Raw genomic sequence first — 25,369 nt, 5'->3', positions numbered from 1 at the left:
AAAGGATGAGCGACTTTCTGCAATCGAGTCGTTACATGAGAATTTCGCTGAGCGACTTTCTACGTTCCAGCTGGTTGAAGGGATAAAATAACAAAAATATATAATTTTTAAACATGTTTTCTTACTTTAGTAAAAAATAGAAAAATAGTAGTAGCAGCGATATTTTTTAATCGAAAGTCAAGCAATATTATAAAGAAATTAAGACATTATAAATATAATAAGAGAATTCTTAAACAATATTTAAAATATTTAACATTGTATAAACATGAACGAATTCCAATTTGCTTAGAGTCTGATCCTGAAGCTTTTAAGGTTTTGTTTTAACATTCATATTTTTGATTAGCATAAGAAATTAAGAATAATATGATGATATAATATTTAAAACCTTTTTTCTTAAAATGACACTATGATTAATATTCTAGTAGAAGATTAAATATATTATGTATAAATTGGAAATTTTTTTTCTTGCAGATAAGGAGGAGTTTTTTGCCCAAATTAAAATTTTACGGCATTTTCTCAGCTGCGATTTCGGTATTCCAAAAGATAAAAAATTCTGATGTCTGCTGTGAGAATCTACTATGCTGTCTACGGAATAAAAATGTAGTAGAGGAGTTTGTGAATTTTACATATTGAAAGAGTAAAATTAGGAAGCAAATTTAAAACCAAATTTTTTCAGAGGAGTTAAAATTATTCAAAGAAAAAATAAATTTCTTACACAAAAGCTCAATGCGCAGAAAAAATTAGAAAGATTGAAAGGCACAATGATCATCATAAGAAACAAAAATTATCCCAAACATTCATCATATAAAAATTAAAATGGAACTTCAATTCAATTAGATCATTTCCAACTGGCATTCATGTTTTTTGGATACTTTCTTTCAGTTGACGAAAAAAATTCACTGATTGATGACTAAGTAATTTCGACTTTTATACTGTTGACTTAATTGTTTTTATGCTCTTATAAAAGTTCTTTATAAAAAAATTATTTTCAGTCAGGTAAAACACCAGATATGAAACTAAGACATGAAACGATGGCGAGTCCAGCTTAAAGGCAATCTGCTCATTTTCATCCTCAAACCTATTTGCGCAGGATGTGCAAGCAATTCTACTCACCATCCTTCTAATCAGTTAGGATGAATTAAAGCACATGTGAACCACAACGGCAACATGGTTGCGGATTCCTTAAACAAGTAGGCCACTTCTACAAGTACTCCCGTTTAATATTCAGCTCCGAGAACTCTGCTTAAAAGCATATTAAATCAATCGAGCGTACAGCGATGACAAGAACAATGGAACAAAGGCTCAACTGGAAAAAAATACTCAAATTATCCCCAAAGTCTCCCTTAACCTAGCATCATGGAACAAATATATATGATTTTTGCAGCCAACCATGGCCCATTCATTCCTTGCGTACTTCAAGTGATCCCATAATCAAAGAATCAGATCACCGTGGCTGCGTAGAAATGTGCAATTCATTTCATTATGCTAGTAGCTGCCCTGTCACCCCATCTGTTTAGCTTAGAAAACGCATTCACGACTTCGAACAAATCTGGTGGATCGACATGATGACAAAAAAGTATCCTAAATCCAAACCAGAAATCTTGTGCAGTTTCTGCAAGATAATAAAGATCCGATTTTCCTAAATCAAAGTTTAGAAAAATTTTAGTATCCTTCCTCAATCAAGCTTTTCTCTAAGCAAACAATATTAACCTCATCATAATTCTTGAAGTCATATTCCTCACAAAACACTCCCCTTTTTCATTATTGTATTTTGCTTAGTTATTCTGTTATTTGTGTACTATATGCAAACTTAAAGATTTTTTTTAATATATCGTTCTACGTATACCAATTAAACTGACAGGGAATCCTAGAGACTCCAAGATCGAGGATATTCTGTGGCGAAAGGAGAGAAATCCAGTGAAAGCAAAATTTTGATATTTCATCTAATCTCAGATATTTAATAATTAAATTGACTTTAATTTTTAAAAGAAAGAATTTTACTTTTTGGAAATATAATATAAAGCAATAATTTCTTTCTTCTCTTCTCTTTTTTTTTCTGAGCGCAACATATCTACTTCACTTATCAGTAAAATTTATCTTTTGAAATTTGGTTTGATTCTTTCTTAATTTTCATGTCCTGCTCTACTTTATAAATGTTGTATAAAATCATAAGATGGTATTTTGAACGGTTGGCATGGTAACGTATGTATTTTTTTTTTCGTTTCATTCGTTCTAAATTTTGAAATTGCGCAGTGTTTCAAAAATAATCACTATCACAAAAATGAGGATGCAAGGTTTTTATTAAGAGAAATATGTATTACAATAAAAAATAATCAAGTGCTAAATGTCTTACACGAAATTAATATAAACGAAATAGCCCATATACATTAGTGGTATGATTTAAAATAATTTTGTTGTAATATATGGCTTAGTATTAAATAATTAGAAGGGAAAAGGAAAATTTGAAAATACACAATCAATATTGAAATTATGTCTCCAATTTTAGGAAAAATACATTTTTTTTATCCTAAGAAAGAGCGATATTTGCTTGTAATATCTACAGCTCTTTTATTTTCAGTTGAATGCAGACTTTTCCGCACCCCCCCCCCCTCCCTCCTGAAAAAAAAGAACTTTTTTATGCTTGAGATCTGTTAAAACACAGCGGTATAATATATTATTAAAAAAATATATATTTCTGTACCTTTTTTGCGGTAATTATTGGCTGTTAAGAAGTTACAGGTTTATAATAAAAGTATTAAATGAATTTCTAACGTACACAATTTGTTTTCTGTGCATAAACTTTTCTTGGTGTGGTACACTCGCTACAATTATCCAACTGTTAAAAGAAATCAGTTTTTAAAGTTATACTTGTACTTTTCTAACATCCACCTAAACTTTATATTCCATGTATTATTTTAAACAATTGAAATGAACAGAAAGTTGAACGTCTACTAATCTTTTCGTTTCCAGGCTCGTAGATGGTGCAAAGAAATTCCATTATCACTTTCTTAGTTCATATTTTGTCAGCTGCTTGATCGGTATGAGCAGAGAGGAGCTTACTCATCCATCCGCCCTTTCAATGCAATAAAGAATCCTACCCAACAGGAAATGAACTTATCTTCGAAATAGGGTTGATAATATTTGGGGAGGAGGGCAAGTGCCCCGATAAGAAGCTGGACAAGAGGGATAGAGTCTATTCCAGGATATCCATTTACTAAGAGCGTACTTGGTGCCGTAATTCGGGAACTTCAATTACTGAGCGGAAATCTGTTGGGCAGCAAACTACGAGGACGCCTATTTATCGCTACAAATGTTTATTAGGCTGAAATGACGTTGCTGAAAAGAAAGGACAATAGTAGGAGAAATACTTTTGATGTCTTTCACCTTGCGGAACAATCTCTGCCGGGAGTAATAAATTGATCCATCGTAGTAAAACAAAACGAGTTGAGCTTAAACAATACTGCCACAAAACATGAATTACAAGAGCGAAACTTTTTTCGTATTAAATTTTTGCAATTTCTGAGAGGGGACACATTTCAAACAATTTTGATAACCATTCTTAAAAGGTAAATTGAGTGACAAACTGATAGTGCGCAAGAGATGATTACCCTTTCGGTAGATTTCCGCATTATTAGGAAAATGAGCAGGAAAATTTGTTCAAATCTGGCGTGATTATTGGCGTGGGTGTCATTTTAAAATTGCTTTTCGGGGTTTCTCTTTCGGGTGTCTATATTTTGCTTTTTGTTCCTGTTCGATTTGTAGAATAATTGAGGCAGGAAGATAATTGGATCCATTGAAACATTCTTCGAATAAATTGCATTCTTAATGTCGTTATTACAGGAGAACCATATTTCCAAACGAACTTAAAAGAAGAAACAACAGCACTATTTTTTGAAGAATAAGATCAAGAACCTTTTGTTCTGCATTTGAAAAATAATAGAATTTGTGTATTATATTGATAATTTGGTCAAATTTAATTTTAGACGGCAAAAAGTAAAGGCCCTGATGATTGATTGCTTTTTTAACTGAAGCAATTTAAAAACTTTGAAAATAATCTGGGCTTTTTTTTTTTTTTTTGAAGATTTTTTTTTAAAATTCCTGCAATAGAGGATTAATATATATGAATAAAAATTAAGAACTTATAAAACAATGGAAACATATAAAAATTTGTAACTTTTTAAAATTTACAACACAGAAAAATCATTAAACATACATTGTTATTAATTTTGTATTAAGAAAATTTATACAAACACCTAATGCATCGTTTGTGTCATTTTGATTTTGAACTGAATTTTAATTTACTTTCAAATCATTAATGCAGTAAATACTTTGAATTTTAAAATTTACTATCATTACTTTCGGCTTAAAATTGAACACAAAAGGAAAGAATAAAGCTCTGAATGAAAAACGAATTTTCCTCTTTTCGATGTTCCAAAACGCATTCAACTTCACTACAGTGTTTTTAATATCTTTGTTATATTTATGCAAGATTTCTTTCCTAAAGATAAAATGTATTAATTGATACGTCGAGAATAAAGTTCGGATGATAATTTTCAAACCTGAAAATGAGAATTTCTACAGTTCTTGAGACTCATTTCTGTTAAATGTATTAGGTTTTTGAGAGGCACACTTAGTAAAACAATAATGAGAAAATAGCCGAAAATTTAAAACATTTTAATATCCTTTCTCAAATTCGCCGTAAAAAAAGAAAAAACTTTCAAAAATTTATTATTTTTATTTGGATCTACAGGAATCAGGCAAATCAGTATCTGGTATTCAATAAATTAGAAATCATTCATGTTGACATGTCATAAGATATTATTAAAATAAAAGATAAAAATGGAAAATTTTCTTTTGGTATGAGAATTTATTGTGCATTCTTCAAATAAATTATTCAAAGCTAATAAAGCACACATGATTTTATTTACAAGAAAGAAGCTAAAATTTAAACTTATGTTTATTATTTTATACCAGAAAAGGGTCCTTCTTGTTTATTTTGTACTCTAATTTGCTATGGATTAAAATGATTTTAAGTATAATATTTTTAATGTAAAAAGGTTTGTACAAAATACTATAATGCACAAAATCCTTTTATAGATTATCCTTATAAAACCTTTATTAATTAAAATTCGAGTATCACTTGAACTATACGATTTTTAAAAATTATCGACAGCCCTATGTCATCAATAGTAGTTATATTGGTACTTCAAATTTTGTTCATGAATGTTGAAGTATACGAAAGGTGGTCTTGGTTTGAGTCTAACAGATTGAATTAAACTTGCTTTTAAGCATGGTTGAATCGGTACTTTCAAACCAACAAAATCATTGTCTAAGGATATGATAAAACAAAGAAATTTAAATAAATAGTGATTAGAATAATTCAAAGTGTAAAAAAGTTAAAGGTTTGTTAAAGAGGAAATGTGGAACATACTTAGATAGCCACAATGAATGTTATTTATATTAAACAGTTTTTTAAAAAACCTTTTGTTTTAAAATTTTATACATTCCTTCATTTTAAAAAGTTTTGGTTTGATCACATTTCTTCATTACTTATTAAACTGACAGATTCAATCGGTCAAATTACATTTGTAAATTCACCAATATACATTTAATAAGAACTCTTTCAAAATTTACCGATTTTCATTTGAATAAAAACAAAACGTCTTGCATTTTGCGCGATTCCTTTTTATCCTCTCACATTTTTTTAACCCTTTTCCTTAGAAAATTTACAGAATGATCGCTACTTTTTATAAATTTTAAACGATTGAGTAACCAAAAACGAATAAAAATTCTTTTCATGTGATTGACAGAGAGACGCATTTTTTAAGACAAAGGTGAGAACACATTTTCCCTTTTTAACCATTCTTCTTATTTTGTATATACAAAAATTATAGGATTCAAAGTGTCTCTTAGGTAACTTTCCAGAAACGAATAACGGTGGTTTCAATTGCTTAATTTATATTATTACATTTTCTTATATTAGAATTTCTATTTATTCTATAATATATATTTCGTCGTTGAAAAACGATTATGAAAAAATTCAGAAGATATAATGTTAATTTTTAGTAAACGCAAATACATTATATTAATAAAAATTTTTTATTGTACGTTATTTAAATAAATTTTGCTCATATTGAAATTAATAAATTGCAGGAAAAGTGGAATTTGATATTTCAGAAATATTGTTATGAAACCGTTAATTCTTGGATAAGCAAAGAATAATGCCAGCTATAGAAATTATTAGAATAAGAAAAATGAATTATATGGAATATAACGAATAATTTTAAAAATGATAAAATTACAAATATTTTATTAATCTCAATTCTTGAAAATATACAATAAATTAAGTATTACATACTGTATTTAATTAATATTATGTTCTATAGTTGAGCTTATTCTGTACAGAATTTTTAGATATACTAATAAATTTTCATTTACCTCTGATTTTTATTTAGAAGAAAAGTTTTTATTTCTTTGAGTCGTGGTTATTAAATGAGTCAAACCTCGACACTGCATCCTGGATATGATTGAACAGATCAAACTGCTAAAAACATTTATTTAAAAATTAGTTTATCTTTCGATTCTTGAAAATTAAAAGAATATTAACAAATTTTATCGGCTTTGTTTTTGAAAAATTTTGGAGCATTTTAGAAATTAAAAATTAGATATTTCTAGGTTTATTTTTATCCTATTGCATTTTAATTTGGGAAAAATATTTAAATTTTGGAATATAGCATTTGATTGTGGAGGATAAATCAGTGAAAGTAACATACAAATTAGCATTTTCTTTTATATTTTCTAAATTTCTGCAGATATTAATGAAAAATTTGGTTTCAGCCATTTTAAGAACTCAAAATACACTCTTACACATAAAGCTCACATATTAGAATTCCATTTTGCACAATTATATTTAAAATTCCATAATAAAATATAAAATGTCAATATTTTCATTTCCAATCTACCGTTAAGGAAAATATTGTTTTTGCCTCGATTAATGGAGAAAAAGCAAAAATAATAGCAAGTAAAAGATAATGTTCTTTACATGATAGGAAAAAAGGTTGAAAATTAAAGGAGTTAGTACATAATTTTCAAAACTTGCGAAAAAATAAACGCCGGATAATATAACGAAAATCTGTCTCCTTTATATGAGACAAGGGGCTTGATATATAGAAAAGGTAATGATTGAACAGTGTTGTTCAATAGAAACAATCTATTAGTTAAATGTGTTAGTTTCTTTAGAAGCAATTTTCCTACAACCACGTTTTTGTTCTTTGCTAAAATTGTTTAATGATATCGAAAAGGGAGAGGAAAATGCTTAAATTTGGCTGCTATACATGTTTATGACCTAAATTATATCACTCCTTTAAATGTTTTAATTGTTATGGCATTTTTCCTTACTGAAATGTGCAATTCCAAACTGTTTCAGATCGAATTTTATTCTGTTCTAAGAGGAAAGTCACTCGGAGCTCAAGTTAATAAAAATATTTAAGTATTTAAATAAAGAATATTCATGTCTTGATTACAGTCTGAATTCCTATCCAAATGGAATAGAAGAAGAAATACCATGTTCTAAACTCTACAATATTAACTTTTTTTTTAATATTTAGGAAAAGAAATCATAAATTACCCACCAAGGACTGTTCTTGATCTTTTATTGAAATTCAGAACAAATTAACTAATAGAACATAAATTAGCAGTGTTAAAAAATTTCGCAAGTTTCTAGTATTTTAACCATCGGATTATGATTAAACAAAAGCTTAAATAACCTTTTAAGATGAGGAATTTGAAAAAAAAATAGGAACTATCTTTACCTCTTTTGCAAGTTATTAAAAGATAACCTGTCTATACCTTTAACCTTTCATAAGTTGTTATACATTCTTTTCTAGCTAGCTTATTTGAGCCTATATATTAGGAAATGAGTATAAAACTATCCACAGCAATATTAGATATCGCATATAAACTATTTGATGAAATGGATTTCTAATGCCTTCGTGATGCGAAATTTGTATCATCGCATATTCAGATAGAAGAAATCCACTGAAAAAATATTTGCATTGAAATACCAGGTCAAAAAACAGTAGAAAAATAGGAGAAATCTAAAGATGATGAAACACAAATTGATCCAGATTTAACTTAATTCGCTCATTTTTTTCTGAGGCAATGAATGCTAAATTTTACTTTTAAAAGAATTTTCTTCTTTTAAGTGTTTTTAATATGTTTTCATTTTCTCACACATATAATTGATAAATATACATGAATTATAAAATGTTATCAATTCAGGAAATAAACCTATACTTATAATAAAAGTCTTGAACATATTTTTTTCCTGTAATTTGATTCACATAGATATAAATATACAAATTATAAAAGAAAAATACAAGTAACATTCTAATGAATAAATAAGCTAATATATCTTCTTAATATTTATATTGTTTGTTGCGGTAATAATAAAAGAATTTGCAAAACGTATTGCAAACATAAACTATAATTACATTTTATATTATATATACAATTAATGGATTCGGCCACAGTCCTAGAAAATCCATTGCAAATGTCATGCATTATGTTATACGCCTACAATATTCTAAAAAAACTTCAGTGGAACTAAACGGTTCGTTCTGCGTGATGACTTCGAACTCTGACACGAAATAGCACGTGAGAGGGTGTGGACTACCAGAGAATGCACGATTTGATTATTCTGAACTCTTTGTGGACAGCCTAGAAATCAACCATAAAACCTTTGTAATTACTATTCACAAAAAGAAATTCACTTTCTTTTGGGAACTTTTGGCAACACTTTTACCTAAAAATTTAATTGCTGAATGTGAAAATAGTATTTTTAAAAATTTTTTACAACAGATTAATGTTAAGCCTATTAGTACCTTAACTAATGAAACAAATATTTTTAATACACCATGAAAAATGGAAGATTCAATTTCAAACTAAACTCTCAATTTTATTTCTTGATTTTCTACCAGTGAAACGATAATTTAATGTTAATGAAAAAGTTTAAAGCATACAACAACGATTAATTTGAACTCTGTACAATTTTTTATGGCAATTCAATTTTAAAATCTTATTATTCAGAAATACAGGGTATTTAGAACCACGGTTTCTATGATAAGAATATTGTAAACAAATAATATCATAAATACCTCAAATCTCAGTCAGAATATTAGGAAACAAATTAGCTAATAAAAAAAAAGAAACATCTGATGAAGCCATATTTTCCTTAGAAATACTTAGTTCTATACAAATTATATTTGAAAGTAAATTATATTTGAAAATTTATGAGAATTTTTAATATAAATTACATTCCTACAACACATATAATTATTAATTAAAAACAGCTGAAAATGATGACAAAAAAGAATGATATTTATCTTCATGCTAATTATTCCCTAATGCTCATTTGTAAAACTTTATTTAGTTTTATTCGTTTCTTTTTGTTCTGAAATGCATATGATCGATATTTGGCTTTCTAATGGCAACTAGTGTTTCTCTACAATCTGTGAAAAACAATTCTTGAAGTGAGAGCACACCCATCATTTAGGAAATAAAAGTTTGAAGAGTACATATTATTTAAGCATATTTTACATATTTTTTATTAACTTGTTATATATATGTCCATAAAATTGAGATTTTTCAACTGATCGTTCATTAACCATTTGATGTGCTATATATCTGAAATTTTGTGCAGTTGTCCATTGCTGGCAACAAAATAATAATTTGATAATTTCAGAAAACAATTAATGCCTATTTGTGCGCATGTGAACTGGATAATTTCAAAATGCAAAGAATTAGACGGACGGAATTTAATGTGCATCAAAATTGCAGATTTAGTAATTTTTAGACAAAATCTGTGGAGAGCAGGCCAATTTCTCCTTGCGCATGTACACGAACACAATCGTTCGAAAATTCAACCAGTTGTGTAAATGAAAGAAAGCTTGTGGTTAATGCACCAAATAATACCTGGTTAATATGATATATCACAAACCTATTGAACTAAAAAATAAAGCATAAAATCTTACATGCAAAATGTAGATTTGCATCAAGTCTTTTGCTAAATGTTCATTATCTTTTTTATAATTTTTCTAACATAATAATAAAAATTTACTGAATTCGCAGACGGTCTATGCATTAGCATTGCATATCTGTATCAATTTTTAGTATAAATCCATCAACAAAAGGATCATATTTATATGCTCAATGTCTTTTACTGAATCTAAAAAAAGGAAAAAAATCACATTGAATCAATATAAGAGAACACTCCCTATTTTTCACGCATTTATTTAACAAAAACTCTTACCTTCGTTACGATGCAATTTTTTATCGATTTTAAGCACTCTTTCTAATGCTCTAGAGTTCATAAAATAGATACAGGCTCACAGAAATCTCAAGGTAAATTGATAATCTATTTGCTCATAATACACTTAAATTTTTATTGAGCAATCTAATTTTCTTCTTTATAATTTTCATTACGACTTAATTTCTTTATGGAATTGTTTTGAAAGCCTCATACATTTATGAATCTCGTTTGGATCTCTAGACATTTATTAAATTATTCGTTTTCAACCTAGCGTTTTATCGGAAAATTATTATTTTTATATTTTTCTTGAGTTTTTAATACTAACAATTTTATTCAACCAAGAGACTCTGTCTATAATGGGAGAATTGTACCCGGATGCTATTATTGAAATTTGGATAATTCATGGAATTTTTCTTCAGAGGATGGTTATTGTTTATTTGGTTTCAAAAATCTTAAAACTGCTCGATAAATGTTTGTTACAAGACTGCAGAGGAAACAGTATACACAGTATAGAAGCATTTATGAGGAATGCCTTCCTCATAAATGCTTCTTAATGTACTTTCAAACAACCATTCTAATTTCAAACAACGAAATATTAAAAATCAAATTCATTGATTTAGCCCACTTTTTCATATATCGGATTGGCGTACGAATGAGTCATTTTTTGTATTTATCAGGAATAATACACATATTACTATAGGTTGCTAAGCAGACAGGATAGATAAATAATGATACATTTATACTTATTTATTTATTCTTATAAATAAGAATTTATTTATTATTATCATCAAATAATGCATTAATTGGAGAAGTTACAAAACTTGCCCATTCCTCAACGCGTATCCAAATTTGCATTCTTCTAACAATACTTTCATTTACGTGTAGCTGCATCACAATTACTCATAGCTTAAATCACCAGCACTTAAAAATGCTACCGAAAAAAGTCATTCCTTAAGAAAACATAATATCATGTGCATAAAGAATTTTATTTTCTTGCAGTACTTCTCCGAGACACCTTAAATGTTCAATTTCTATCACCTTCATTATAAAGTCACAACTGCAATTGTCGAACAATTCTAGTGCGCAATAATGTGCATGATTAGAAAATGTCTCGGGAATTATGATTGAAAGAAGCCTTAATAGACAAACATTTACATATTACCATTTTTCTGTATTGAACAAATTTGCATTTCCGAAATGTTTTCTTCAAAATTTGTTTTAAGTCACTTTAAATTTAGAAATCAACATATATCCGCGAATTTAGTCGCTAGAAGCTTGTAACTTTGTATTTACAGAGATCAATGTAAAAGAAACATTTCATTACTAGACACATTTACATTTGGGGGACCGCAAAGATTTTTACATTTTATTATCAGCTTCCGCGGAAGCCAAAGTATTTTCATACATCTGCTCACCTCACTTAATGAAATTTTATAATTGGAAGTATAGATATAAGTTGCGGGTAATAAATACTTGTTCCACTTTTTTGGGATAAACTGTATGTAACAACTTATAATAGCATTTTGAGGCCTTATTGAATAGTACTCTCATTTTCTTTTAGTTAGATAAATAAGTTAGGTATCATTCAATAATATAAATATTAATGAATGCGTGAAATTATGGGGTTATTAATTACACATTTATGTTTTATTTATGTCTATCAGAATCAGCAAATCTCTGATTTGTTATTTTAAATCTAAATTATGACTTTAGTTTCTTCTGTAGTGTTTAAATATAAAAATGTGATTTTTTTTTGCTAACGCACTGAATTATCAACTATTAGGAAGACATTATACAATAAAGAACAAATATAAGGAGTTGAGAAAAGTATGTGCGAATACCATGTTCTTTTCTCTTAGTATCTTTTTAGTTGTCATAATCCAGATGAGAAGTTTCACACTTATATTTTAAATGTAATATAGTATAAATAATTCTTATAACAAAAGTTTAAAAATATTATGATTGTCTTGATCATATGATGGTGATTCAAAATGAAAATCCATCCCCAAACAGTCTTCGTTTAATATCGAGATGTTCATTAATCTAAATCACCTTAAGTTAGATAAGTTATCATATGTTGTGCTTTCTCCTTTCAATTTCGTCACTTTTTGTAAACTAAAATACTAAAGATATTCATTTCTACTAAAAACGATTCTCTGTAATTTCGTTGTTCGTTCTAAATTGTTATATAAGTTGAACCAAGGCTAAAGACACTTCTGTGTACTTATACATATTTTGTTACATTTTTGTAGTTATTTAGAAGTAATATTAACTTATTTTTCAGTTTAAAGGCCACAGAGTTATTCTGATAAGAATGGAGTAAGGAGTAAAAAGGGTTTAAGAACCTTTGGTTTAAATTCATTGTCAATGCAGTTTTCATAGCTTTACTACATCTGGTGCTTCTAGTAGTTTCAGCTGACTTATTTCAAAATTGATCTTCCTGTACGCCAAATTTTTAATATACTACCAACAAGAATTCGCGACAATTAGTAAATTTGGAAACAGCAGCAGGAAAACTTTTAAGCAGGAAAACTTTTGAAATTTAAACCGTTTAAATGCTGAATATTTAAACAAGCTCAGTTTCATTTGCAAAGAATCCTCTTAAATAAACTCATTCAAGTCTTGGTCCAAAGATGCCACTCTAATCTTTCTTCCCGAGTGGCACATGTACCAAGAAAAAGAGCTGTTTGAAAATTAAATTTCTTTCCCATTTTCATTTCTATGTCCTTAATATGAAAACTCAAAGAAGATGAAGAAGAATTTTACTACCGTCATTTCAACTCTCATTGAACAAAGTAAGACAAAAAAGAAAACAAATGGTCTCAATTTAACTCTTGTCTAATCTGATGATATTCTGGCATTCATTCTCTCCTCTACATCAACATTCTTCTTCCAAAATTTCATTCTGAAGGCAAAAGAGACAAACTTTGCTATTGAAGTTGTTTAATTTATATGCAAACGTTATGAATGAGTAAATTCTTATTTTTCCGTGAAGCGAAATGAATCCGATGGTTATAATTGTAATTCTGAAGAAACCTCTCTCTAACTAATTCACATTTGGCTGCGACAGGGAAAAATAGAAATACTGATGCTTGAATTTTTAACTGAAAGATCATGCTTTTTTTTTTAAAGAATTAATTAAATATTTTTTCCATGAATATTATTACAATATATTTCAAACAAAACAAACAACAAATTTTTCTTAAATCTTTGATTGTCGTTAAAATATCTGAGGATTTTTTATTTGTAACATTATAAAATAGTTTTCCGCCAGTATTACATAAGCCATAATGAAGATCTATATGTTAATCAAAACTGTAAAACTCGAATTATTAATCAACTCCTGTGTCAAGTTTTTCCAAACGAACCTTTAATCTCAGTTAATTTTTGCAAACATAATCATTCTATCTTGCTTTATACAATGTTTCAAAAATCCATAGATAAAGCATTTGATTAAAATTTATTTGGTTTCATAAGAATTTCTATGAGTTATCTACAATAAATTCATTAAAATTTTAACTTCTCAATCAGTTATTAAAAAATACTTTTCATAAATATGAAATGATATGAAAATTAATATTTATTCTTAAGGCTAAAACTTTGGTATGTGGAATTAACAGTTGTTTGAGTATCCAATCATAATTTGAATAGTTGTTTAAGAACATTTTAATAATATGAATTCAAATTTTTAAAAGTCATCACCATTTTCTTTTTGTAAAGGCACAGGTGAATCACTCATTAATATTCTTTCAAGACTTTTTCATTTAGAATTACAGGTTAAAAAATAAAATTTTTTTCCAAAATGAGTTTATTTTTTCAGAGAAAATACATAGTTCCTCTCAAAATCATTAGGGGGCATTTTTTATTGTTTTGTTTATAAAATAGTTAAAAATGCTCAATCATTTTCATTTGACGTCATTAATTAAATTGTTATTTTAACCTTTGATAGTATATATTAGAAATAGATTGCATACATGTTCTTTTTTAATTTTCAATGCGAAATTTCAATTTAAGTTTCAATATTGATTAATATAAATAGTAAATTAATTTATCGTTTCTGAACCATCATTATTTTCCATTATTATCACTGAAACTAAAATATATCTCCTAAAGAAAAATAAATAATTACTTGTAAGAATATTTTCCCCAAAAGATATTTTTTTTAAATAAAGAAACTAACTATTTGAGATTGTATTTTAAACATTACTGGAGAATAGAACTGCTTATTTAAAGATCGATTTTAATACGGGCAGTACAAAATATATCTGATTATTTTTCAATGGTATGCTATTTATCATTATTTTTAAGTGTTTTCATTTTAAATACTAGATAGCAAGCACAAATGTGAAAGTTATTAGATAGTATTATTTATAGATAATAGTATAGATAAGTACTACTAAAGATGATATATATATATATTTTTATTTTCTGAAATGCTTGCGTTTTTAATCTATTTAACCTGTCTTCCTTATTACGCATAATCATAAATTAAAAATTATAATAGCTTGAGGCAATACGAGCGATTTCAAATCGATAGAAATCCTAATTTTCAGGCATTTGAATGAAAATTATTTATTCACTATAAATCTCTCTTCAAATTATATGTCTTTTCTCATGTAAAATAAATACATTGCTTGAAAATTATTTCACTTCCACAGTTGTTATTCATAAAATTTCAATTCTTTATATTACACTGCTATATTTCTTTAAAAATATTTTGATTAAGATTCAAAACTCTATGCAAAATCTGAATTGCATACTTTCAACTTACTTTGTTTATTTTATTTCATATATATTCCGAGCATCTTAGAAAATTTAAAACTGGATGTTTACTGAAAAATACAAATACTTGATTTTGTATTACACAGTACTTGATTTATTTTCAATAAGTTACAGGTAGCAGGAACACAGGCTGTGAAACCAAATGAATTGTAATATATTCTCAAATACTAAAGAAAAATGTTATCTTTTCAGATTTTCTAGTAAATGGAAATGCTTTCTTTTGAAGTTATTTAAAGGAAGTCCCTCTCAAATGAATTCCCTAATGAAAAAATCTTTTTGAAAGCAGAAAAAGAATAATTCGATTTAATTTTCAATATTTGTATACATTTTTCAGTATGTCTCGCTTTACGTTAATAGCTTTATTAAATTATCAAAACAAATCTTGATTACTGATCTTCTTAAACAAATATCGTATTTTATAAGATAAATTCTATGACAAATGCAGAACATAGAATGAGTATTCAAAAATAGCAGGTACTTTTTTTTACCTGATATCACTTTATTATTGTTTTAAAAAATACGATTCTGCAATACAGTTATAAATAGAAGTTGGAATACTTTATTTTTTCCTAGGATTATAGTGAATTATATTTCTCGCAGTTTTAACTTTGTAAACTGCCAACCATTTGAAGCTTTAGCAAATTTACATAATTTTACGATCATTACTCTTAGCGGAATATAAATGCTTTTAAAAAATTCTCTAATTTTCCAACTTTAGCCAGATTTTCTGCTCTACTTTATATTAGCATAATAATTTCACTGATCTTATTGAGATTTCAAATCTAAAAAAATATAACATTTGATGTTGAATGCATTCTATTATTTTCTAGATATAAAACAAGAACATTCGTGCATGAAAAAATAAAGTGCTTATATTTCTTGATGCTACATGGCGTCCCTAAACAGTGGATCAATCAAGTGTTCCCTTAAATATTACTTCTAGACATATACTTCCCTCAACAAAATGTCATTAAATATAGTGGGCAATTGTATAAATACGATTTGGCGGCTGTGGAAGCTCGTGATAAAATGTTTAAAGTATTATTCGTTCCTTTTAGTTTAAAATTGTTAGTAAAATGTTTTTATTACATTCAGTCTATGCACATACAAAGTTTCAAGCTTTTATCGATAAATTTTATAGAAAGATCTATAAATTATAGATAGATATATAAATTTTATAGACAGATATTAAAATATAAATTTATTGATTTAAAACATTTTTATGAATTTCTTTTCAACGACTATTATTCTACATTTCAGTGGTAATATACATATTGGGCACTCAGTGTATATTATACAGGGAATGTATATAATACATAAATGAATATCCCGACTTCGAATGTCTATTAAAAGAAGACAAAGTATAACTTTCTTAATCGAAAATAAAAAATAACAGTTGAAAGTTTGGATGCAATTCAGTTACAAGTGTTCAATGTGAACATCTCCAGTAATACGAAAGATATCGTAGCAATACGATAACTCCTCCCATACTTTTTTAAAACATGGCTGGTTTGGCGCTTTGAAAGGCTCAGAAATGGGCGTGGTAAATCCGTGAATATCAATTGGCTGTGGTAAAAGGGACACATATTCACATTAAACACTTATAACTTTGTTGAATTTAAACTTTAAACTGTTATTTTTGATTTCCGATGAATTGCAAAGTTGCACTTTGATTTGTTCCCTTTTGACAGCCTCAGAAACATTTTGCATATTCATTTATTATATCCTGTGTTTATATATATAATTGTTCCTCGTCACCGAAAGACATTACCTTTAGGAAAGCTTAATATCAAGCAGATAATTGCGAGGAAAGAATTTAATTTTCTTCTCCAGAATTGCACTACGCTTCTGAGATACCTTATATCAATTTCTTATGTTTAAAAAACAGCAACTGCAGTTATCAACCCATCAACGTGAACAGTAAGCATCATTAGAAAATTATTTTAAGTGATGATAGTTGAATAATATAAAAAGAAATAAATATTTGTATAAGACAATTGTTAATTAAATAAATCTGCATTTTTAAAATAAATTTTCCTATCTTCTTCTGTTGACTCTTTTAAATTTAGAAATATAAATATCTCTACAAATTTTGTAGATAGAAGTCCGAAGCTTTGTACGTGAATAGATTGATGTAATAGAAATATTTTACTAACTAACATTTCCAGATTTCGGAAGCGTGGAAGAATTTAATTTTTAATTAATTTTTTACAATGAACCTGAGTGCTTACACAGAAACCAAAGTGCTTGGATATAATTGTCTACCTTATTTAATGAAATGTTGTAGCTGAAAATAGATGTCTAGATGCTGTAATTAGGGACATAAATGCTTAGCTCACTTTTTTTTGGGACACAATTAATACTAAGTGAGGCATCTTAGTATTTTATTTTCCGAAAAAGTCTTTTTTCTGTCAGAGGACCTATTCTTCGCTTTCTAGGTAAAGTTTGAAAAGGCATTTTGCGCTAATCATCATAAAAATTTGTTCTAAACGTCATAGTTAACATTTGAAATCGCCTTTGATAGACACAAAATAGCACGTAATTGTGATTACATAATATATTCCATTTACAAAAAGTATTATCTTATGGAACATACTAATACTGATTTTATTCAAAATACTTGCATGTAAATCGTTTAAGCCAGGTTGTTTTTATCTTCATGATTTTGTATTTTTTTAAAACTTTTTTATTTATATGTGAATTTAATTATTAATTAAAAATTTTAACATTCAATAACTTACGGAAAAAAGTAAACAGTCGAGTTTGAAATCAAACTTATAAATTTCTCATGACATTAAAATGAATCCCTCTGTCCCAAATTTTACATTGAAACAAAATAATACATAATAATATTTTATAACTATGAGGAAATATGGCAGATGGAGAAAATGCTACATTCTTTTTTTTTCCCTTTTCAAATTGAATTATGTTATGAAACAAAAACAGATATTTTTAATTTTTTTTTTTTTTCATTTTACTTGAATATTGTTAAGCCTTTAATATTTTTTCCATCACATTATAAATATTTAAATCTAATTACAGCTTTTAATGAATCCTCAATAAAGCCCTTCATAACCTAATAGCTTTCTCCCATTAAATCCTAAAGAAAAGCAACAAATAATAAATGCTGTAAATTCTGCAAACAAATATTCCCCCAAAGAAATCTATCAAAGGGGGTTTAGAGGGATTTTCTTCTCCCTCCGGTGTTTATTGATTTTAAAGGGCGACTCTGCACCCGTAAATCCATCTTTTTCAATTTTTCCCTCCCGTCGAATGGAAGTTAGTTTTATTGCCACCTAGAATTTACCAGTCACTCTCTTTCATTCAGAACAGCAATGGATCATTCCAAATTAAAAGACACAAGATTCCCCTCAAAGGCACATTAGTTTATTAGATGGGAGACAGTTGAAGATCTGTTTCGAAGCAAGAGGTATTTTCAAAGATTTTACAATTTTCTTCGTTCTTCTGTTAACCGTTACTTTTTGATATGTGGTACTCATTTTCATGTTATTCAGTACTTACATTGTGGCTTCATAGATAGTTATAGGAAAATATAAATCCATTCTAATTATTAGAAGCGTTGTAAAACATTTATGAAAAATTTATAATAAATGAAGAAGGGCAAAAATGTTTTACTATCAAGTGCGATTATTAAAGAAAGGATAGTCTTCTTAGGAATATTAGGCAAGAAGAACAGGTGTCTCTTGAGATTCAGTAAAAATGGATGAATATCCATACAATCATTTCATATTAGTTAAAAAGGCTTTTAAACATTCCTTATAGTGTGAGCACATCATTTATATTCATTGAGATTTAAACAAGTCATTATTCATTTTTTTAAAATTTAACAAAGTTCCTTCATTATGGACTTGTATCCTTTGCATATTTACATTCTAAATGTCCTGTAAATGTGAATGGAGCTTTCATATTTAAACAATTTCAGTTTCTTCTTAAATATCAACATATAAATGTCTATTGAAATATGAAAGCATAGAAAAAATAGGGTAAGGAATTTCTTACCTAAATGCATTACCTTATTAAGGCCAGAGGCCATCTAAAATTGTTTTTTCACAAAAAATCCTATTTCCTTGTGCCCCTTTAAACTTTTATATCTGTTGTCAGTTATGAAAAGTACTTTATATTTTGCTTTTCTAAACAGCAAATGACAATTTTATTTCGTTATTATTTTTGTATTTTTCTTGAATTTCATTGAGCCCTGTTGGTAGAAATTTTAATTTCTCTCACTACTTACACTGTTTCCAATTTGCACTTTTTTCAAGACTATATCAATAAATATTCTGAATAAAATTACTATTAAGTATTTTATCAATAATACTTTAATGGAAACATATGATTGCGCTTATTAACGTTTACTTTATATATATTATTGCATGCTATCTTCAAACATTTCCAGGAGTAATTTTAATATCTATTTTTTCTAAAGCACAGGTCATTCAAACTAGCTTTCACAAGAAATCCGATTTTCTATACTTATATTCTGTTGCGGATGAAAAAGATATTTATGATTTCAGTAAAAACTGTATGTAATATTAAATCTATTATTTATTAGAAAGCTTTGCTTGCTTCTTTTGCTTTTATCCGTTTGTGAAGGAATTAAGATTTCCTGAAGCGAAGAACATTTTGTTAAGTTACTCAACAGGAAAGTATTGCGGAAAAGTCCCAAAGCAGAAACCTAGATCATGAAATCGTCAGACATTTAAGAACTCTTAATCGATTTTTGCTTATATTCATTGTACATTTTTGCTCATTTTTTAATGAAAAACTTCATTTTAGAAATAAGTCTTCATTCATACAGGCAATTCTGAGCGAAACAAAATTTATATTATATGTATATAATTTTTGTAATATTAATATATATATATATATATATATATATATATATATATATATATATATATATATATTGCGCCTAGATTATTCTGCTCTTATTATTAAAATTAGTAAACTTAACTTCGGCTCATGGAAGTACTTTAACAAAAGGAAAAAAAAATTATGCAAAGCTAATTTCAATTTCCATTTTTTTTGGTGTATTTTGATTTTACTTTTCTAAGCAAAAGTACTTATTATGTAAGATCTTTTCATATCATTTTAATGCTTTAAAATATCCTTTGAACATTCACTGTCAATAACCATTGACGAAAACCAAACTTTTTACTAACTAAATTTATAAATTTAAGCTAAATTTTACTAACTTTTAACTAAATTTAACTATGCAAAATTAACAGAAACGCGTAAATATATTTAAATGCCTTCTAAAAGCGTTCACTAAAAAAAATCTCTCAGTAAATGAAATCACTTTAACTAAAATTACTTTCAGTAATATTTGGTGAAAAATAGATATTAATTTTAAAATAAAATTATACTTACCAAATATTACAGCAATGATGAATAGATATAAATACACATATAACAAACATCCAAGATTATTAAGTCAATGTATTCCTTTTTCAAATCAGCGAAATAGTCAAAAGAGACGTTAATGGATTTAAGTCTCAAAAAGTACTCTTACTCATATACAGAGTTAGCAGAATATACTTGAACGTTAGTAACAGTATCTACGTTTTCAATCTTATACAAGATACTTTTGATCACCATTCACAAGCAAGAGTTTTTGAAAAATGTCCACTCTATTCACAACAATAGGAATCAAAAACGTTTTTTTAAATATTCATAAAGTTCTATTGCTTTTCAGTTTCCGACCTATCCGAGAAAAAAAAAAGAAAAGGCGCAAGAATAACTTTTATCCAGAGGTGCAGAGAAGAGCGCAAAATAAGCGTCCCACAACCTAGTCGGGATATACAAAGTGCACGAACTTGCGAAACACCACAATCACTGTGAGCCCTGCTTCCCAGTAAAGTTCACTAGAAGTATTGCGGAAAACCCAAACTTAAGGGAAAAGAGCGAAAACTCGATATATTGCCCGTCCTACGTCATTCTGAGTCCTTACTCGTTTGGAGCTCCAAACTGTAAAGCAGAATAGAAGAAACACGGGTTGAAGTTTTCGTAGTCAACTCCCTACTCAGTGGACCTAAACGCATTCAGCTCACTCCGGACGTTGGGGTACAGCGATAGAGGGCGCTGATTCTCAACTTAAGCTGCGCAGAATTGGGAGATGGACTATTGGGGGTGGGGGTCAGGAGATGACGCTAAGCAAGATAAGAGGGATTTTTATTCGCAGAGACCCTGGACAAAAACTTAACTGAGCCGTAACTTGGTTTTATTAAATAGGGCCGATTAATCGCTTTTCATTATTTCAATTTTTTTTAAATCATTGTTTAATATTTTTAACGCTGAAAGCTAGGAACATCTGTTTGTTGAAGGATGCGTTGAATTAGTTGCTTGAAATGCTAAACCAGAGACAATGGTCTTTGTTTTCTCTTTTCTACACCGCTGTTTTTGAAACAATTTCATACGGTTAGCGCATTAATGCCTCGCAAAACCAGAATTTATTTTTTTAAAAATGGACAGTACCAAAAATGAAAATTTATATAGGACATTTATTTTTATTTTCAGCTTTTCCTCGCTTAAAGATTCGGCTGTAATAAACATTTTTTAATTTGGTATAAATATGAATTTCCAGAATAGTATATAAACTCAAGTAAAAAAAAAAAAAAAATTATAAGTTTTTCAAAGTTGGATGTCTTAAAATTTTTTTATGAAGGTGGACTTATGCAAGTTATTTTTCCGAGTACTAAAATACGAACAAACTTACGAAGAAAAAATGCACATGCAAGAACATTGCATTATTTGATTCCTATTCTTAGACAATACTCTGTCTGTAGTTCCTTATTTCGAAATGTTTGTAAATTTTAAAATAATTTTTTAATTTGTTATCAGCAAAAGAATAAATATTTAAAATTACAATAATAAATGCAGTTTCTTTTTTAAATAACACTCATGATTTTGTATTCAACTGGGACTTTTCAATTCTAACTGTACCTTCAAAAATATGTACTTTGCTGTGGTTTACTACAGCAACAGCCACAGATTATCAACTACAATGCAGTGTAACCATAAATTCAAGACTTCCGGACTTTTCCTAAAACACTATGTTGAAAAGTCGCTGGATAAGTAAGCAGGTTCTTCTTTATTTGTGGAGTGTAGTTGCGTTAGCCACATGACTGAAGATATGGAGTATCTCCTCCATGGAGGGAGGATGCATTGTTACCGTTTTGTTACTGATTACGGTATTGCAATCTGTAACAAAATATATGTCTTACTATACACGGTGATCCAGTCATACAGTGTCACCCAAGGACAATGGCGTGGCATGGACGATTTAATCCCACATTCGAGGTTTATCTCAGTATTAATTCACCGTATATGTAGTCAGATACACATTAATTCATTGTCATACTGACTAGGGGCGTCATTCTTAAGGGACCCATCGATTCCAAGTATTAGTGCGTTTATGCTAGCTTTTGAAAGCAAATTTGATAGAGGTGAAAAAATGAAATCATGTCCTGGGCGCTATTTATCTTTATGAAACCCCTAGTGACGATTGGGGGGCGAAATAATTATATATTATGACGAGCGCCACTTACTATCGCTACGCCATTGCATCTAACTCATGATTAATTTGATCACGAATTAGACATTTCCGCTCTCGCTCCTCTTTGGGGTTCTCTTTGTCCCCTGTGGGACTGGCCCATCGGACTTCTGGCATTCTTGTAGGTTACTCTTTCACCGACAATCGGTTGCCTACATTAACAATTTTTGTGATAAACTGAGTTATAGAATTTGGTAGACATTGGTTAAGAAATTTTTAAAGATTTATATTTCTGCAGATATCTTTTCATTTCCGCACCGCAGCGAAATACACATCGTTTATTAATAGCCTTGTATGGCTCCACTGAGCTTTAATCTATTAATTTAAGCAGCTGATGGGATTTCTTAACCTTTATTCTAGCATAGATCAGGATGATAAACCCCTTTAAAAATAGCTATATACTTTTCAAATGACTTCCATTTTTTGTTGCCTTCATGTAACTTTAAAAGATTAATATGGGACACGGTTATTTAGTTAATGGCATTTTTTTTTTAAAAAGTTGAACTGATTTTGTAGCAATAACAATGTTGTTTTTATACTTCGAATGTAGAATGAAACAGAAATAATAAATTATGTACAAGGAGAAATGGGCCTTATTATGTGAAAAAAAAATGTCTTATTATCATACAAAGCAGCATTTAACTATAACTATTTTCTTTTAATTTACCTATGAAAAATATTGTCCACTGAAGATTATCCTGATGCAGTTTCTAAAAAAATTGTGTCACAAAATTAAAGCACATATACATAATTACTTATTTATTACCTTTTAATGGGTGTAATTGCAAATAAATAATAGTTTAATCTCGCTCCCCCTTGCAGGAGCTTCTTTATTAACCGGGATCTTAGTTACAAATTCCCTCATCGTATGTTTTCTATGCATGAAAAACAATATATGAAACATAATTCCAAATATTTCTTTCAGCAAAGTACACAAAAAGGCCTTTAATAAAAACCCTGATATTTAAAATGATCATATAGTGTTTATGTTGAACTTTCTATTTTTTTTTCAGTATAATAATACTATATCTCAATAAGAAAAGGCATTAATGATATAACAAGATATTATTTATTTCATAAAACTTCTTGCAAAATACATACTAAGTACATTCAGAACAATTATTATATGAAAGAAAAAAAATTAAATTCATTTTAATGTTATAAAACATAGTAAATTAGTTTAACAAAGCACAATATAACAGACCAGTTGAAACGTCTGTTTCCTTTCCTTTCAAATTTTTTTCTAAAAAATGTCTCTAAATTCTGAATTTTTTTCCTTTCATATACTGTATATAAAAATACGGTTCTTTGTTTTGATCATAATAATAACAAGAAATTCTTTCAAGCAACGCCAATTAATGTGAAAAAAACGCACATATATTCTTATTTTATCACCCAATTTAATTTAAAGCAGACTCAAGTAAACGACATGAGTAAATTTAGGGAAAAACAGTATATTGTCCCAGATAAACTGAGAAGCGGAATTTACTAGTCATGCGATCTAAACAGTTTCTAGGGTGAATTGAAGTCAGAATAAAGGCAATTAATAGCCTATAAACTAGCAAATTGAATGCACTTAAGTTAAATCAACAGATCTAGTTATATATTTTGGGGGAAATAAAATGTCTTGCCGTAATGTATTAGTTTATTCACCATTAAATGCACATTTTTTTTTAAAGTTGAATGTAATGATAATATAAATCTATTAAAGGCTTTTTTCACTTTCTAAATTTTTGCATTGTTATGGGAGAGTATAAACATATTGAAATAAAATTTCATAATTCTGAAATAATGAAGCTAGCTCTTAGTAATATCCTTGATAATTATTTTAAGTAAGTAGGTCTGCTGATATTATCTGTGCACAGTTCTGGATGAACAGAGCCCAAATCGATTGCGAGCCTTAACACTCTGTTCATGTAAAATAATTTGAAAACTAAACCAAGCGTCATCTGTAACTATAGAGTTCGAAAAGCGATTAATATATTCTGACAAACGCTCAATTTCTTTGATAGAGCCAGTCTACTTTAAGGGAATTGATGAAAATGTGGGTTCGATCCAATTAAAAATGGAAGATAACAAATGGAATCCAAATATTTAAAAAGCCACAGATAATCAGTTCATTCAAAATATGCTTGACAACAATATTCATAGCAACTACAAGTCGGTTGCTTGAAAAGCATATTCAATAATTATTTGAGAAGGCTGTGTACGTAACCGTGCCAGAATAATTCGGAAGCGTGTAGTTTCTTTTCGTTCTTTATCTTTAGGTTTCATTAGCTCTGCCAGTTTTGCTGAAGCAATTTACGAGAATAGACTACACATCAAAAAAAAAAAAAGGAAGTTTGGCGACCTATAGAAATTATCATTGATTTTGCTGCATTATTTCATATCTTAAAATCTTTGGATGCCTACATGATAGAATTAAAAAAGAAGAAATTTAAAAACCATTTTGGAACAAGCCATTATGTAAATCCCTACTATCAAGAATGTGGGAGTCGAAAGAGTTAATGAGGACTTGAAGGGGATTCTAAGAATCGGAATAAATTATTGCTTTTTTAAAGTTCTTTTTTGCAATGTAATATACAGAAATGCGTGTAGCAGTATTTTTAAAAATAAAAACTGAAGAAAATGCATTTAATCTGCCTTGTACACATAAGCAAAAGCACAATCAACGTGAGATTGAATCTTAGAACCATCCGTGTATATAG

The 25,369-nt window shown here is 28.3% G+C and overlaps 1 protein-coding gene across 4 annotated transcripts in view; it reads right to left on the bottom strand.

Annotated features, from left to right (window-relative positions):
• Positions 1-21,108, bottom strand: part of LOC129959074 (leucine-rich repeat-containing protein 24-like) — a 497,442-nt gene extending 476,334 nt beyond the window's left edge. For all 4 annotated transcript variants that reach the window (XM_056071869.1, XM_056071868.1, XM_056071870.1 and 1 more), the window contains exon 1: positions 20,480-21,108. The gene's annotated coding sequence lies outside the window, so the exon portion shown is untranslated. The remainder of the gene's footprint in view (positions 1-20,479) is intronic.
• Between the last annotated feature and the right edge of the window lie 4,261 nt (positions 21,109-25,369).

This window comes from Argiope bruennichi, chromosome X1, assembly GCF_947563725.1.
Source record: "Argiope bruennichi chromosome X1, qqArgBrue1.1, whole genome shotgun sequence".
Lineage (NCBI taxonomy): Eukaryota > Metazoa > Arthropoda > Arachnida > Araneae > Araneidae > Argiope > Argiope bruennichi.
The sequence above is the reverse complement of the archived record's forward strand: the minus strand, read 5'-3'. Positions and strand labels throughout refer to the sequence as shown.